The following is a 14,650-nucleotide window of genomic DNA, read 5'->3' on the forward strand; positions in this document are numbered from 1 at the left end:
GATCTGTGTTGTCCAGTCCTCTGTGCGCTTTATGTTTGTGTCCCATCTTCACCATCACCATCATTGTTAATTTTGGGTTATTTAACGGAGATTTTGGTCTATAATGCGCGATCGGCTTGCCTCGCTGATTGTGGTGAAGCAAGAGGGCGGCAGCAACACGAGCATTAGCCACCACCAGCCTAGCATTAGCCACCAGGCTATTAAGTGCGAGGCCTCACTGTACCCCGAGAGCAGTTTGTTTCAGGAGATCAACAACAACTCCTGCTACAGGCCGAACCTCAATGCCCCGACACAACAGCAGCCACACACATCACACCTGCAACACGCACAGCAGCACCAAACACACCAGCTACAAACCCTCTTGCCGCCGCCTCTGCCGAATTTGTCTTTGATTTACCCCTGCCGCAACCTCTTTCCCGACGGTTGCGATATCAATCACCTGGCCTGCAGCAGTTCCTCCGACTCCAACTCCAACTGCAACTCGAACTCCACCTTCAGGTCATCCAGCAACAGCCACTTTTTTGCCGATGGAAACACGTGTATGTATTTGGTTTTCCCTTTCGGTATCTCGGTGTTGGTGTTTTTTTATATTTCCCAAACTCAAACGCCGCTGTGGTGTTTTCTTCTAATTCACTAAGAGCACACGCGGCGTATACGCAATGTGCAGCGCCCATTGCCAAATCGGCCAAGAAGCTAACTGTTTGCTCAATCCGTTTGAGAGGGCAGGTAAAAAAAATAGAAAAATGTATATTGAATAAAAAAAGGGGCGTGGCTGGTGGGGGTAGGTTGGGTAGGACTACGCACAGTGACGACATAAATTTGCATGAAAAGTTCTCGAAGTGCATCATAAAATGGACAAAAATATTAAGCGAATGGGACAAAATACGAGAGTAGCCACAGTAGAGGTCAAAAAAATAGGAGAAATAGTGAGCTTTGAAAATGCTCGGGAATTGATTAAGTGATTAAATAATTTAGAAGACAATGAAGTGTTTGATGAAATTAACAAATGAGCTTTTTTTAAAGAGTAATATCAAAGGTAACATTTAAAGTTTTCAAAATAATTTTATTGACAAATAGTTGGTTAAATAATCGATACATTTTGTAAATTTCAATTTTTGACGCACTCATGCTAACCTGCCCAACTATCCCGAACTGTGAAAACGGGCTTAAACCAAATACTACCACTGTGACCTTAGTTGTGTGTGCAGACCCGTCTTAGCTTTTGGTGAGCATGTGTTGCTGTTGTTGGTGTCGTACACATGTTTACCAGCGTCAGCAAAGCGCCGCAGTTTCAGCAGACGGCAGCGGACGCAGCCTGACGCAAAGTGATTTACAAGCTGCACAATAAACACCGCACACAGATGCAGTGCGTCCGATTTCCACACGGTTACCCACAAAGATACTCATTATCGACGGGGATGGATGGCCAATGCATTTTATTAATAACCAGCGAGAAGCGCATGAAAACATCGCGGATTGAAGCTCAAACACACGGAAGGAAGATCGATCACTTCTTTGCCGAGTGGGTGTGTGGTATCCGATTATTGAGCTTACTAAACGCCTTGAAAGGCTTTGCCAATTCATTTGCTGCGGCAAAGTTGGTAAGCCACTTGTTAGCCGCTTCCTAAGAGTCTGTATTTTCCGGCTAACTTAGCGACCATTAATTGCTTCCCAGCACTCGGCTTTTAAACACTCCGTGGTTAGCATTGTCGATTGCAATGGGTCATGACAGGAATTTACTGTATGGGCATTCTAAATCGATTTAATAATTAATATCACTGCGCTATTATTATGAGCTACATAGTAAAAAGCACTCTAATCTTAAATTGTTCGTTGGCATATTGATAGGTATTTGGTGTATCCTATTCAGGATAGTTTTCAATAGTTTTAAGATCGATTTTTTGATACCATAACCCAAGTAATAAATTAGTTTTTACTTGTATAATTACTTATGGTGAAATGCAGTAAAACACCAAACGGAGGGTTACCAATCGATTGCAAAAGTGAAAATGCAAGGGAAAAATGATCTAGATTCAGTTGACAACTAGCTGTGGCAAAACAAACATCTCTATTTATAAGTTGGCTGTATAGTACTATTATGGCGATGGGCGCCATAAGTGCCCGTCGGCGGATGACAAACTAGAGCTAAACAAATCGCACAAAGAACATATGACCAGGTGAGGTGCATTCACAGCTAGTATATAGTATATAAGCCATGACGACAGCGGGGCCATGAAATCGGTCAGTTTAACGGATTACACGGCACACAGTTTCCACAGTATGGGTGTTTTTCCGAGGCACGAGTGCCGAAAACGTCATCGTCGCGGCAAAATCGAAAATATATGACGAAACCGTGAAAAGATTGCACTTTCCTTGCGTCAGCTGCATCCCTTAATATGTGTCTACAAATATATGTTTATCTCATAATTGGTTCGGTTTTATTTTCATTATATTTATGGCTGGCCACGTGCTGATGACGTCTTATTTCGTGGATGAGTTGACTAAATGCCTGCAGTATTATCACAAGTCAGCGTATTTCTTATTCCTACGACTACTTACATTTCGATTTTATTTTCCGTTTCGTTTTTACTCGATACTCACGACAGGGCGTGTGAAAACATTGTTGCTTTTACTCTTTTCTTTTCGATTCGTCTTGATTGCTCATACGCCCCGTTGCCCCGTTCAACATGACAACATCTCTTGGGCGTAGCCAATTGCATTTCAACATGGCCCAAAGCGACTGAGTAAAAGGTCTGCTTGAGCCACACATATACAGTTGTTCAATGCACTTCCCCAGGGATCAAGATGATCGCCGCTTCCCTCACTGATTAACCTCTGCGAAACGAGCTTGATAAATGATGCAAAATCACAAAATACCTACTCACATATCTATGACACCCGAAAAAAATTGGATAAAATATATCGTAGGCCCCTTCATTGTATAGTTATTCACGATCCGTCGTGCGTTGTGAGTTATCTCCGCGGCAGCTGTCGGGATGGCCATTGTTGATTGTTGCCTCTTTTGGCCATTCCTCATAGAGACACTCCACACCGCTTTGAGAAAATAAACTACCCGGGCACACCGGTTTCCGTGGAGCAGCCCCATCTGCCAAGACCAGTAGTCGCCTTCCAAGTTTCGTTTTCCTCGGTCGAGCACACAAACAAACATACTTACCACACAGACGGCGGCACAGGTGTATAAAAAGGCGTTAGTTGGGGTTGTTAGTAGCCCACTGACATGGTTAGGATCTGAACATTTTTCCATGTCTACGCGCTCCTTGTTCTTCGATACTGGTGTAATGGCCAATTTGATGTGCATTTCGTTCCGCTAATTGTGGACTTAGAACAATGGAAAAACTAGCATATGCTATTAGCTAACGTATTGCAATTGTTTACAATAACTATAATACCTTTTACTCAATGCCAAACTCAAGTTTTAGAGTGCAACATTTAAAGCTGTCATCTGTAATTTTTGTAAAGTAATATAGGGGAAAAGGCCATCGAATCGCCTTTTTATTAGATCTTTAAATCGAATTCATTAAACTGTTCAATTCAGCTTGAAACTTTTCCAAATTCTTCTGAGCCCTCAATCTGTTATAATCCTAATCTTAAAATGTAAATACATCTGCAACCTATCTCAACTATCTTTGAATCAGCTCGTCTCGCACTTTTGCTATTCATTTTCGCACTGTGCGAATGAGTAAAGACCACAAAAGTGAATTTGTTAATTTGTCTTTTTGAGGTGATTTTTGTTTTGTTTTGCTTGGGATTTGGGATTTTTTGTTATATCTGTTGGGATGGAAGGCCCGCGTCTAGGCAGATGGATAGAAAACTCTCGATATTAGCAACTGGTGGGGACTGCTCTGCGACTGCTTAATTATTTGCGTTGATTTATGCGAATTTTATAACGAAACGCGGTGGTCGGGGAGGTGCCATTATGCTCTTCATCGCTGATCGATGGCCAAGACATCGGGCAGCCACAAAGCAACAAGCCAAATGGCCAGAAACCATGATGGACCACAAACCGGAGACCACAGACCATCGACCATAGGCCAGCATTAGTTCCAGTCCCATCGTCGGATTATCGGGGAACTCAAATCAGATGCATAATGAACAACCCACCTCAATTACGTAATAATTATGGTTTGTCTGGTTTAATTGTGTTTATTATATTGATTGTGAGCGCGTTTCGTTATTAATTGCCGATCGATTCGTTCGATGTGCTCCTCGATTGATTCACACGATGTTGGCGATTCGAAAATAAAAATAAATACGGAAAGCGCGAATTCTTCTGCTTCTGCATTGCTTAAATAATTTCTAAATGCGTCTGCCGCGTTTTAAATTTAAACCGTCGCCGCGTAATTAGCCAGCACCGCGTAATTAGCCAGCACTTACCCAACTTTCCCGCCAGTTCGATGTCCAAATTGGAGGTATTTCTGGCTGATCGGGTCGATGAAACTATTCCAAGTGGTTTTCAATTCCGCATAGTTGTGCTCAGTCGTGGTATTCGAGTCGAGGGATGTAATATATAGGAAGGGCGTAAGTCACTACAGTTTGGTGTAGCCTAAACTTGCCTTAGGCCTTTTAATGGGACGTAGTTCATTGTCAATATTTTATTTATTTGGCATATTTTATAGAATACTTTTAAAACATTACCTCAGCGTTAGGCACTTCTTATTCTTAAATAAGAACGTGAAAGATTTTACTTGTTTAGTACTTAACAATAACATAGACTTAATTAAATTAAAGTTTCTGACTTTCCTTTGAGCTTCAGGTGCATTATAGCACAATATAACCAAACGACTCAGTTTGGGAATGCTGAAGTGCTTTTCTGAAATCAATCAGTCGTGTTTCTGGCCATTTTGGCCAACATTCCGCGGCTGGGTTTGTTTTGGTTTCGATTTCTGTGCAACTTCTCTCCCTTCGAGTGCAATGTCCACAAATCACTAATCACGAGGCGTGGTGGATGTCGCACTGGTGGCATGCAAGAAGAACGTGCTGTCAGTCGGCGGATGAAGCCACTGCCAAGACGATGTCATCAGCAGCACCAGTGCACCGCCACCATCACCCACACCACCATCACCCCCACCACCATCACCATCACCACCACCACCACCACCATCACCCCCACCACCAGTCAGTAGCACCATCCTCATTATCATCTGCTGATCGGCGGCATGGGAATGCAATACTTCGGTGAGGCGTCGCCAGAGTTCATCCGACATCGAATGTTGGACAGCGGACAGGTTTTCCTTGCGGACGGTTTCCCCTCCGCGGGTCTTTCTTTTATTTTGGCCACTTTGTTGCCGGTTGTTGGTCAATTCCGACTGGCAGGCTGCTGGCGGCTCTCGCACATGTAAACCTTAATTTGAAACTGATTGGATTGCCTGGCCGTTGGCCTCTTGTTGTGGCGTTTTTCTATTTTTTCTTTGTGCATTTTTTGGTTATTTCTTAATTTTGCCATGCACTTGATGAGCTTGATGTTAATTTTGAGGTTTTTGGCAGTTTGATTGCCTTGAATCTGTCATACTTTACAAGACAAATTAACAATTAGGAACTGGTTTTTTGCTCAAATATTTTATTAAAAATATTTATACTTAGCACAAATAATGTAAGGACAGTTACATATTTGTGGAAATATTCTTAAATATTTTTACCATTTGAAGCACAACTTATTTCCAAAGTCATACGTTAAAACATATTTAAGCAGATGCTTTGTTTTAATGTCGCATATTTGGAAATAGTTTTGCATTTAACATTTTTTGGGACACCTGACACCTACGTCTTCACTTTATTCCCATTCAAATTACCTAAGCTGTAATTAAATGCAACAAAAAGCATTACACAACGTTTAACAAATTTTAGCGAGAACAGGCCAAGCCATAAATTGCAATCAAATCAAGAAAATTCCAAAAAACACGTTAAGAATTAAAACCAAAAATCAAAAACCAAACATCAAGCATTAGTGCGTCGTCAAAATTCAAGAAAATTTATTGTCCATAATGTTTGCTTGGTTAATTTTATTATTTTAATTATTTGCTGTTGGCTTTCCTGTGCGCTGCCACCTTGACGAATGTGTTCGCAGAGTTGTGAAAACGGCCGTAAAAAACGTGAAGTAAAAAGAAGCTGCATTTAACAAGTTTCCCCTTGTGCGTACGCCGTAGGTTTTGTAATCAAACAAAAATTGTTTGCTAATAGGCTGAGTCTCCGTTGCCGAGCTAGAAGATTTGTCTGTTTGGCTAGTTCTTTTCCAAAAGGAAAATCAGCCAACAGCCCAGCAAGCGAAAATAAAAATGGAAAAAATTGAAGAAAAAATAACAACGAATCGGTGTACAAATTTTTGTTGTTCGCATAAGTAAGCCTCAAATTGAAGAGATTTTAGTTTGTTTTTACTCTACAGCGTTATTTTCGGCCTTGAAGAGTTATAATACTTTTAGTTTGAATTCAATTTTGAAACAATAATATAATTATTATAACTTCAATTGGCCAAAACACATTTTTAAATATATTTATCACTGTTGAGGCATTAAAAATGTAGTAACCGTTTCGCACATAACGTGTTGCCACTTCACGCATTTTTTAAGGCAACTACTCTCCTTACTTTGTATTTAAATACACCCCATAAGAGTGCATTTTAAATTCGCCAGTATCGTGGCCAATAATTCCATGTTTTTCCCCGCTACATTGTCAATTGGCTTGTTTATTTCATGTTTCGGCGCGCAACTTGTTTGCCAGCTTTTCGTTGTTTCGCTCGTCGCCGCACTTGAAGATGCGGCAGACACTGAAAACCGAGATTGCAACTGCCGCATCGGTTTGATTGACAGACAGACGGCCCACGGAAAGTCCGATCGGACTGGAGGTGTTTAGGCTAACCAAAATACCAAACATATAAAAAATTGCCTTCGACTAACCGGAATACTTGTGTTTGTCAGACATTTTTGCAATTTCAGTTGTATAAAGTTATTAGATTTGGCCACCATTTTTCCATTTTACGAGATCATAAACTTCTTTATCTTAACTTGATAACAAGAAACATTGCATTGCCCAACTACCATCGGGAATTTAAGCCCATGCTTAAAGGTTATAACCTGAAACCGAAACTCTGCCGAGTAGAAAAACATCGCCCTGTGGCTATAACTATTTTTAAACAGCCGCCTTTTTGGCCCACTGCAAAGGCGTAAGAAGAAGAGGAAGCGGAGCTCACGTGCAAAAATAACACCGACCAAGGAAAAATCGAAGTCCCCAACGAGCCCCTTCCAGTCGCCAGTTTGATGGCGTAATCATCGAAGGCACACGAAAAAGGGGGGAGCAACACCACCGGACGCATTGTACTATATATATAGGCCACAGATACACCCCCTGGAAACTCTCTGTGCTGGCGTTGTGACGTCATTGTGGAAAGTAGCTATCTCTGACTGGGCTCTCTCTTTGCGACGCTCTCTTTTCCAACAGCTGCCAACGAAAGTTGAATCCAACCACACAACCACCCAACCCACCCCTCGTTTCGCCCGGAGAGTGCCTCACGACTCTCACGTGGCACGCAAGGTCGTCCGTTGGGTGTTAACTCTTTCCCGCTTTTGTGTTTGTTTGGCCCCCACGATGATTTCACACTTGTAGATACCGCCAGGATATACACTGCACACGCACCCCCGCAGAGGTCCTTGATGTAACACGCCTTCTTTTACCGTCAGAACTTTGGGTTTGCTTCTTTTTATGGCAGGGTCGGTTCCAAAGGACCTTGAAAGTCGTGTTCGGAATTTAAACAGCAGAATACGACTTTAAATGGGGGTTTCACTTCATTTTAGGTGTGCCCCTGAAAATAATACTATTTATTTATTATTTTTATATTTATATATATATATATATAAAATCAAATAAATACATTTAAGAGGAGTTTTACGATGTCGAAATATTTAAGAAACAAAGATATGTAAATCTCAGGCGATTCCTGGAAAAACCTATTACCTGGTGAGCTCCAAGCGCATAACCTTAAGCGCATAAGTAAACGATGATGAAAACCCAGCCTAACCCAACAGCTCATAAATTAAGCCAAGAAAAACGAATAATCACAGGTGGAAATGCGTCAAAGAACCGACTTCGGCTCCCCTGAAACATGCAACATTAGCAATAATCGAACACAAGAGACATGCAATTATACAACTTCAAGCGAAACAGAAAGGCACACAACTCAGACTGGGGGGCTCGTGCTCGAGGCATATAATTAAGGCCCGAAACACTCACATACACTCACCAACACAAATCAAAGCCAGACCAGATATAGTGAGTATAGTATATATACAGAACTTTATGTGTATGGGCGACACGCACTTGAAACTGATGACGTCCTTGGCTTTGGACTGCCACAATCCTCGACTTGGGGTTCACAGGCGATCGATAAAGCCACGCAGGACTGTTCGCGGCCAGCGGCTGTTGCCAAGTTCCAAATAGAACTGGTGACGTCAAGGCGGAAGCGAGACGGATGCACTAGCATGCGTCGACGCGCTGTCCCACCGTGCGAATGCGTAATATTATGTATACCACGTGTGGGAGCGAACAGTAAACAAAAAGATTGTCCAGCGAAAAAGGTGCTCGGTTATGCGGCTCATTTCGGTAGCCTGACAATTAGAGGAGTCACACAATCTATATACATAAACAAAACACAAAGATACTAATAAAATAGCTGGTGAGCTGCAAGCTGGCTTCGAGCCAAGATGCCATCGCCATCAACCGCATCAAGATGGGCTTAATTGAAGCGGCGACAGCGAGCGTGTCTCATTACCCAGTCAAACACACGGGGTAGCAGACGCCGATAGAGTTTGGCTGAAAAACACTATAAAACACAGACAGCAGGGCGAACAGAAAACAGAAGAGAGGTATCGATGTGACAAGATTGTCAAATAACTGGCAGCAGTGACATCAAACATTCGATGCAAAACGCGCTCGCACCGAACACACACTCCGAAATACGGGTATTTGGGCTATAAAATACATCTTGAATTTCCATAATTTCGACTCAGCCGGTTTTTGCATTTTTCAGACCGCTTCTTGCCATAAATTCACTGCTCGCATTCAGAACATTGCAATTAAAATAACGGATCAGTTCTCTCTGGCCAAATGTGTTGTGCTTATTCAAGCTAATCTGCATTTTCTCTCCCACTTTTGGCAGTTTCATAAACTTGAATTTATAAATTTGCTTCGCGCATTTCCTGACCAAAAGCTAAAAATCGTGATTCAAAACTCTTTGCTGACCTTGAGAAGTTTTTAGGTGCTTCGCTTATTCGCTTATTAAATTAGAATACGAAAGAAAATCATTTGCATTCCTCCCTTTTGTGCGATTCAAATTTGAACTTTCGCTTGGCGAAACTTCCGCTGCGCAGCTTGCAGCGGGAATATAACAAGTTCTTAAGTTCTTTATAATATTAGATTGTTATATATTGCCATAGAACTCTGTTATGACTTCAAGTTAGCATTTTGTTTATTTTATTTTTGGTTTGTCAGGCAAAACGAATGGGGAGTTGTGATAAATGCAGATATAATGAATCGATTAGCAGGGAACCAGTCGGAGAGAGGTATTCCAAACGATTTCAAATCAATAGATGCTCGTATGCTTTTCGGCTTAAACAAATCCTTTTAGCTCAAAGACATTTTATTACAAACTTTTTCAGCAAGCTTCTTAGTTAATGATTCAAGTTCCTTTGAAAGAACACCCTCACAGCTCATTTAAATCCAATCTTTATCTTTATCTTTAAGTGGATGCCTCGCCTTACACGCTGTGCCAAATCAAACGTTAGTATTATATTCGTACGTAACTCTGAACAGGATCTAAATATTGTGCAATATTTTCTGCGGCTCCCCCATTAGGCGGTTAATTTATGCGCTACTAAGGGAATACATTAAGTCGTTGTTCCCGATAAACCGCAGGCAATCGGTACATCTGAATCTTCAGTTTTACGGCCCCAACTGTTTGGCGCATCATAAAAATGTTTAATTAATTTTCGTTATATTCATCATAATATCACTTTTAATGAGTTGCTTTTAGACACAAATTAACACTGCGGCACTCACACTCACTTGACCGAGCCAAAAAATGCCATTTTATGTGGTCGAGGCACTGAGTTTATTTTTTGTGTTCCACTGCATTTCGACAGGAGCAGCACTCCTGGATAATAAACTGTTTAATATTATTAGAAACTTCCTAGCAGTGCCAAAATATCAGTATAACATAGCAGAACTTAGAAACTAACGGAAAAGTGAATAGCATATTATAAGAACACATGCTGCATTCAGCAGCTTAAATCATTTCGCCTCTTCACCCAAAACCCCGCAAATCTAAGCTCCTGAGTACCTGCATTGTGTTCTAGTTACGTGATGTGGCGCCCACCATCATCGCCAGTCGTTTGGATGGCCAACTTCGCCGTGGTTGCGAAACTAAGCCGTAAGCCGTGCTGATCCGAGCGGACTCTGGCCTTGAAAATTTTATATTCTCATTCTCATATACTCAATTATAGCCACTGCTCGTAAAGGCGAAGAAAAACCGGCGCTTAGTTACAATTTGCAGATGCTTAGGAGCCGTCAACGAAACTCGATTTCGGAGTGCAATCGCAACCATACAGCCAGTATGCACTTATCCGTGTGCATCTGCAGGTGACTTGAAAGTTCTCAGACTTCGGCTGACCAAATGGCAGTTTCATTGGATGCACTTTTCGAGTCTGAGGCCAAGAGCCTTCACTTTTGTGGTCATCGGGCTGCCTTTTCCTACTATTAGAAGTCCCCAAGGCATTGTTCTGGCACTGCGCTCGTCTTCGTCAGCTGGGAACATTTTTGGTTCAATTAACACATTTGTTTTGCAATCGAATTAATTAACTCTCTTCAGCGGTCGCTAAATACGTTCATTTGGAAGCTACAGTCGTGGCTACAGGTTTTGTCTAAGTTATGACACTATTAAATTCTAACCAGTGACAAATCAGCGGACTCAAAATGTACAGCAAATCACATTAATCGATTAACGATTTGGCAGTTATGTATTTCGGGCTGATAAAACCGTTTTGGAGTATAAATTTCAAAAATTGCAAAATGTACAAATGTACAATCATTTTATTGACTACCTTTAGTTTTCTGGAAAGAGTACAAATGTAATTGTAAATTAACGATTTTAAGTTAAATCGTAAGGTGTTAGAATTTGAGCACTACGGAAGATCGATTATTAGATAATCTGCCGCTCCCCATTGAAGCAAAAACAAACATCAACACATCCACGTCCTTTGAGCCACTGTCAAGCGAAAGCCTTGAACCACAAACCTCGCGAACCTCAGAAACCCCAGAAACCCCAGAAATTGGTAACAAGCAGCGCTAACTAACCAAACCAAGCCAATGCAAAGCAAACAAGACAAAAGCTAAGACAAATAGCAGATCCGAAACTGGGCGCGTTTCGGATCTGGGTATTCAATTTGCTGGGACCTCTTTGGCTCTGGGGCCCAGTTGACTTGCCCAGTTAACCGTTAACGGTCTAAACGCTCCAGCTCGATCGCAATTGGATAATGAATGATGCTTTGAACTGTGGCAAATTCTTTTGTCTCTTGCCTTTAACATTGAACTTTCCGAGCAGCGGCGACCGATACAGATACAGATACAGATGCAGATAGAGATAGAGATGCAGATACAGATACAGATTCCGAGATACACTTCGATTCCCACAGCTCCGGATGATTTATGGCCGAACAGTGTGTATGTAAGGGGTATATGATCATGGCGGATCTAACGGATGAAACAAGAACCTTGTTGTGCATTTGACACGCCACGGAAAGAGGGAAACATCGGTGTACAATGTATAAAGAGTCTCTCAGCACAATAAAAATAAAATGCGATGAATTATGGGGCAACTTTTTGTAGTTGCCAATAAGCATAGTCGGTGATCTGTGATCGCTGGATCGGTGGATCGGTGGATCGCTGTGGCTCCAGATGGATTGCTAGATCGGCAGCCATCACTTGCCGGCAATTGTGCATCGATCAAGAGACACGGATTCCGACCTTGTGCATCAATCTCCGGCAGCGAAAGAAATGCGTGCAAAAAACGCAACAGTTTTGTGCCTGTTACAACGTTCCGATCCGCGAAGGTCTAACAAATTTTGGCTCCCAATTAAAAGTAAAAATAAATGCCGATGGTTTCGGAATCGCATTTGACTGCGTTTCTCGCGTGCTGCGTCCCAATTGATGTTGCCAACTCGGAACAATTAGCATAAATTAAAATTGGTTTACGGCGCAGTCCAAAGAGACGGGCAGAGGGTCCGAGAACCCATGATGCGACCGGCAATCCGCTGGCGATGAGAGTAAAAGTGAACCAACCGGTTCGGGTCGTATCGGATCGGATCGGATCGGATCGGATCTATAGTTAGTCTCTGAATTTATGACCCGAGTGGCGCCCACCAGCTCCCCACCAGCCCCCAAATGCCGAGCGATTCAATGTGGTCTTAGAACCAAACGCAGCATTCTCCGATTCTCGCACAAAAACTGACGAATAAAAGCAGAGCTAACAAAGTAATACAAATGTTAATTTATTAAATTTAAATCAATACAATTTCATTCGCATAGATTTAAGAAATTTTTCTAATTTCGGTTTCGCTATTGCTCAATTACAAGCTACATTACCGATTTTAGAGATATACACTTCTTATACTTATAATGCTTCGAGGCCATTTCATTAATTCTGTTTAATTTGCTAACCCCAATACTCTCTGAAAGGGTAAAAACTCAGAAAAAGCGTTGCGCATGCGCCGCATCATCGCAGTTCTTACTGTTTTTCTGCCCCATAACTGGAACTTGTGCTTGTGTGGTGATTTATTCTCAAGCTGGCTGCTGCTCGTACTCTTAACTTGGCCATATCTCAGCCTTAGCTTTTGCTTTTGCTTTCATTCGGAGCAGACCAGTCGGCTGCTGGATGCGCTAGAGACTGGAGATTTAGACATTAGACATTCTTGCACAAAAGCGTTGATGTGGCTAAATTGGCCCTCGACAGCAATGGCTGCAGCATTAAATTGTAATCAATTTTTCTGTTTTCTGTTTGCTGCTTATGTTTTGTTCTGGCCCGGCTTCCCATGGATCGCTGACTGGTTTATCCGAAACCCATAAAACACTGTACATTTGGCGCTATGTTCTTACAGCTTTATTTTGCGTGTCGTTGCTCAGTGAGCTGTCAACAGGCAGATTATCGTTATTTTTTTTGGGGAGTAGTTTCTTTTTATAGCGGTGTCGGTTTACCTATTTAGATTGCATAGCTAATCAAGGCGAACAATTAACAGATCTAAAAATGTGTGTTATAAATAAACACAAAAGGAATTTATTAGTGTTGATTTCGGCTTGTGTTAAGTGCAGTCTTAATTTGCAACATGTGTCGAATTGGAGCTTTCAGGCAATTAAGAAGTGATACCTTACATTTCTTGTATCTAAACTTATGCAAGACAAACTATGATTTCTAATTGAAATGCATATACATAAACATAGCTAAACTGAGGCACCCAAACTTATTAAGAAATCTGTTGTTTAAAGAACTGATATCAGTTTTATATGCGGGCTCAAAAAGTAGCAATCTCCGTTTTTGCCAAAAACTAACTTATTGTCCAAGCTCCTTATTTGCATGCCCCAACAAATTAATTGTGTAATTAAGATTCCCCTCGCTAAATGCAACCGATTGGGGGAAATATACGAAGCGCATTTGAAGATGGCTTCCTCGTCGTCCTGCTGAAAAATCGTGACTCCTCTGCCTTGGCGGGGAAATCAGTTTGCGATCTTTTCACAGCAATAATGCATATTAAAATGCCACGCTAATTGTTATTGCAGGCCCCCGTCCCCAGTCCCCTTTTCCCTTTCCCCCAATTGGCCTGGCAATTAAGTAATAGACAAACAAACTTTGGTTTGCGTGTTGCCACTGCCACTGCAACTGCAACTGCAGCAGCATCTACCCCGTGAGCTGAGTGCATCCACCGAATGGAAAAATTTTTATGCCCAACCTGAGAGCCCGAAGTTGTCTGTTGGCCAAGGCGCTTCTGCTGTTGCCTTTGACTATTAATTACCACCAAAATAAAAAAGGAAAACAAAATTGGGGAAAACGAAGCCGGCATTGTAAGCACAACTACTGTCTTGCGTGGGTGAATGAGGAAAAAATGTTGCAGTCAGCAATGAATTTACTGGACAACTTCTAGGAACAGCCTTCTGTTGAGAATATTTGCAGGCACAAGTCTTTAGTTGCTTCAGTCAATGGATTGCAAGACGATTAAAAATACCCTAAACATTATTTAAGGTATTTGTTTAATTTTTGGTACTTGTTTGAAGTGTAGAAGGATATAAGTGGTTGGCATCGAAGCCCCACTGCACCCGAACAAGTGGGTCCAATTGAACTTAATGCCGATTGTCCGGAATCCGGATCAGGAGACGACTCTCCGCGGACTGTGAGAACCACCAAAAAGAGATTAGACTCAGAAAATAAAACCAGATCTCTCGCTTTCGTTATGGGGAGTGCAGTCACGAAGCTGGCCCTCGGTTTACTTTTCGGTTGGCGTCTAATCCCTGCGACGAGAATGAGCTTGGCCCCCACAAAAAGCCAAGACCCACACGACCATAATAAAACAATTATGACGAAAAACGGAAAACAAAACGC

At 41.8% G+C, this 14,650-nt stretch overlaps 1 protein-coding gene across 1 annotated transcript in view; it reads left to right on the top strand.

Annotated features, from left to right (window-relative positions):
- LOC122613606 (probable nuclear hormone receptor HR38) overlaps positions 1–14,650 on the top strand; it is a 30,114-nt gene that overhangs the window by 159 nt on the left and 15,305 nt on the right. The gene's annotated exons all lie outside the window — the stretch shown is intronic.

This window comes from Drosophila teissieri, chromosome 2R (assembly GCF_016746235.2).
Source record: "Drosophila teissieri strain GT53w chromosome 2R, Prin_Dtei_1.1, whole genome shotgun sequence".
Lineage (NCBI taxonomy): Eukaryota > Metazoa > Arthropoda > Insecta > Diptera > Drosophilidae > Drosophila > Drosophila teissieri.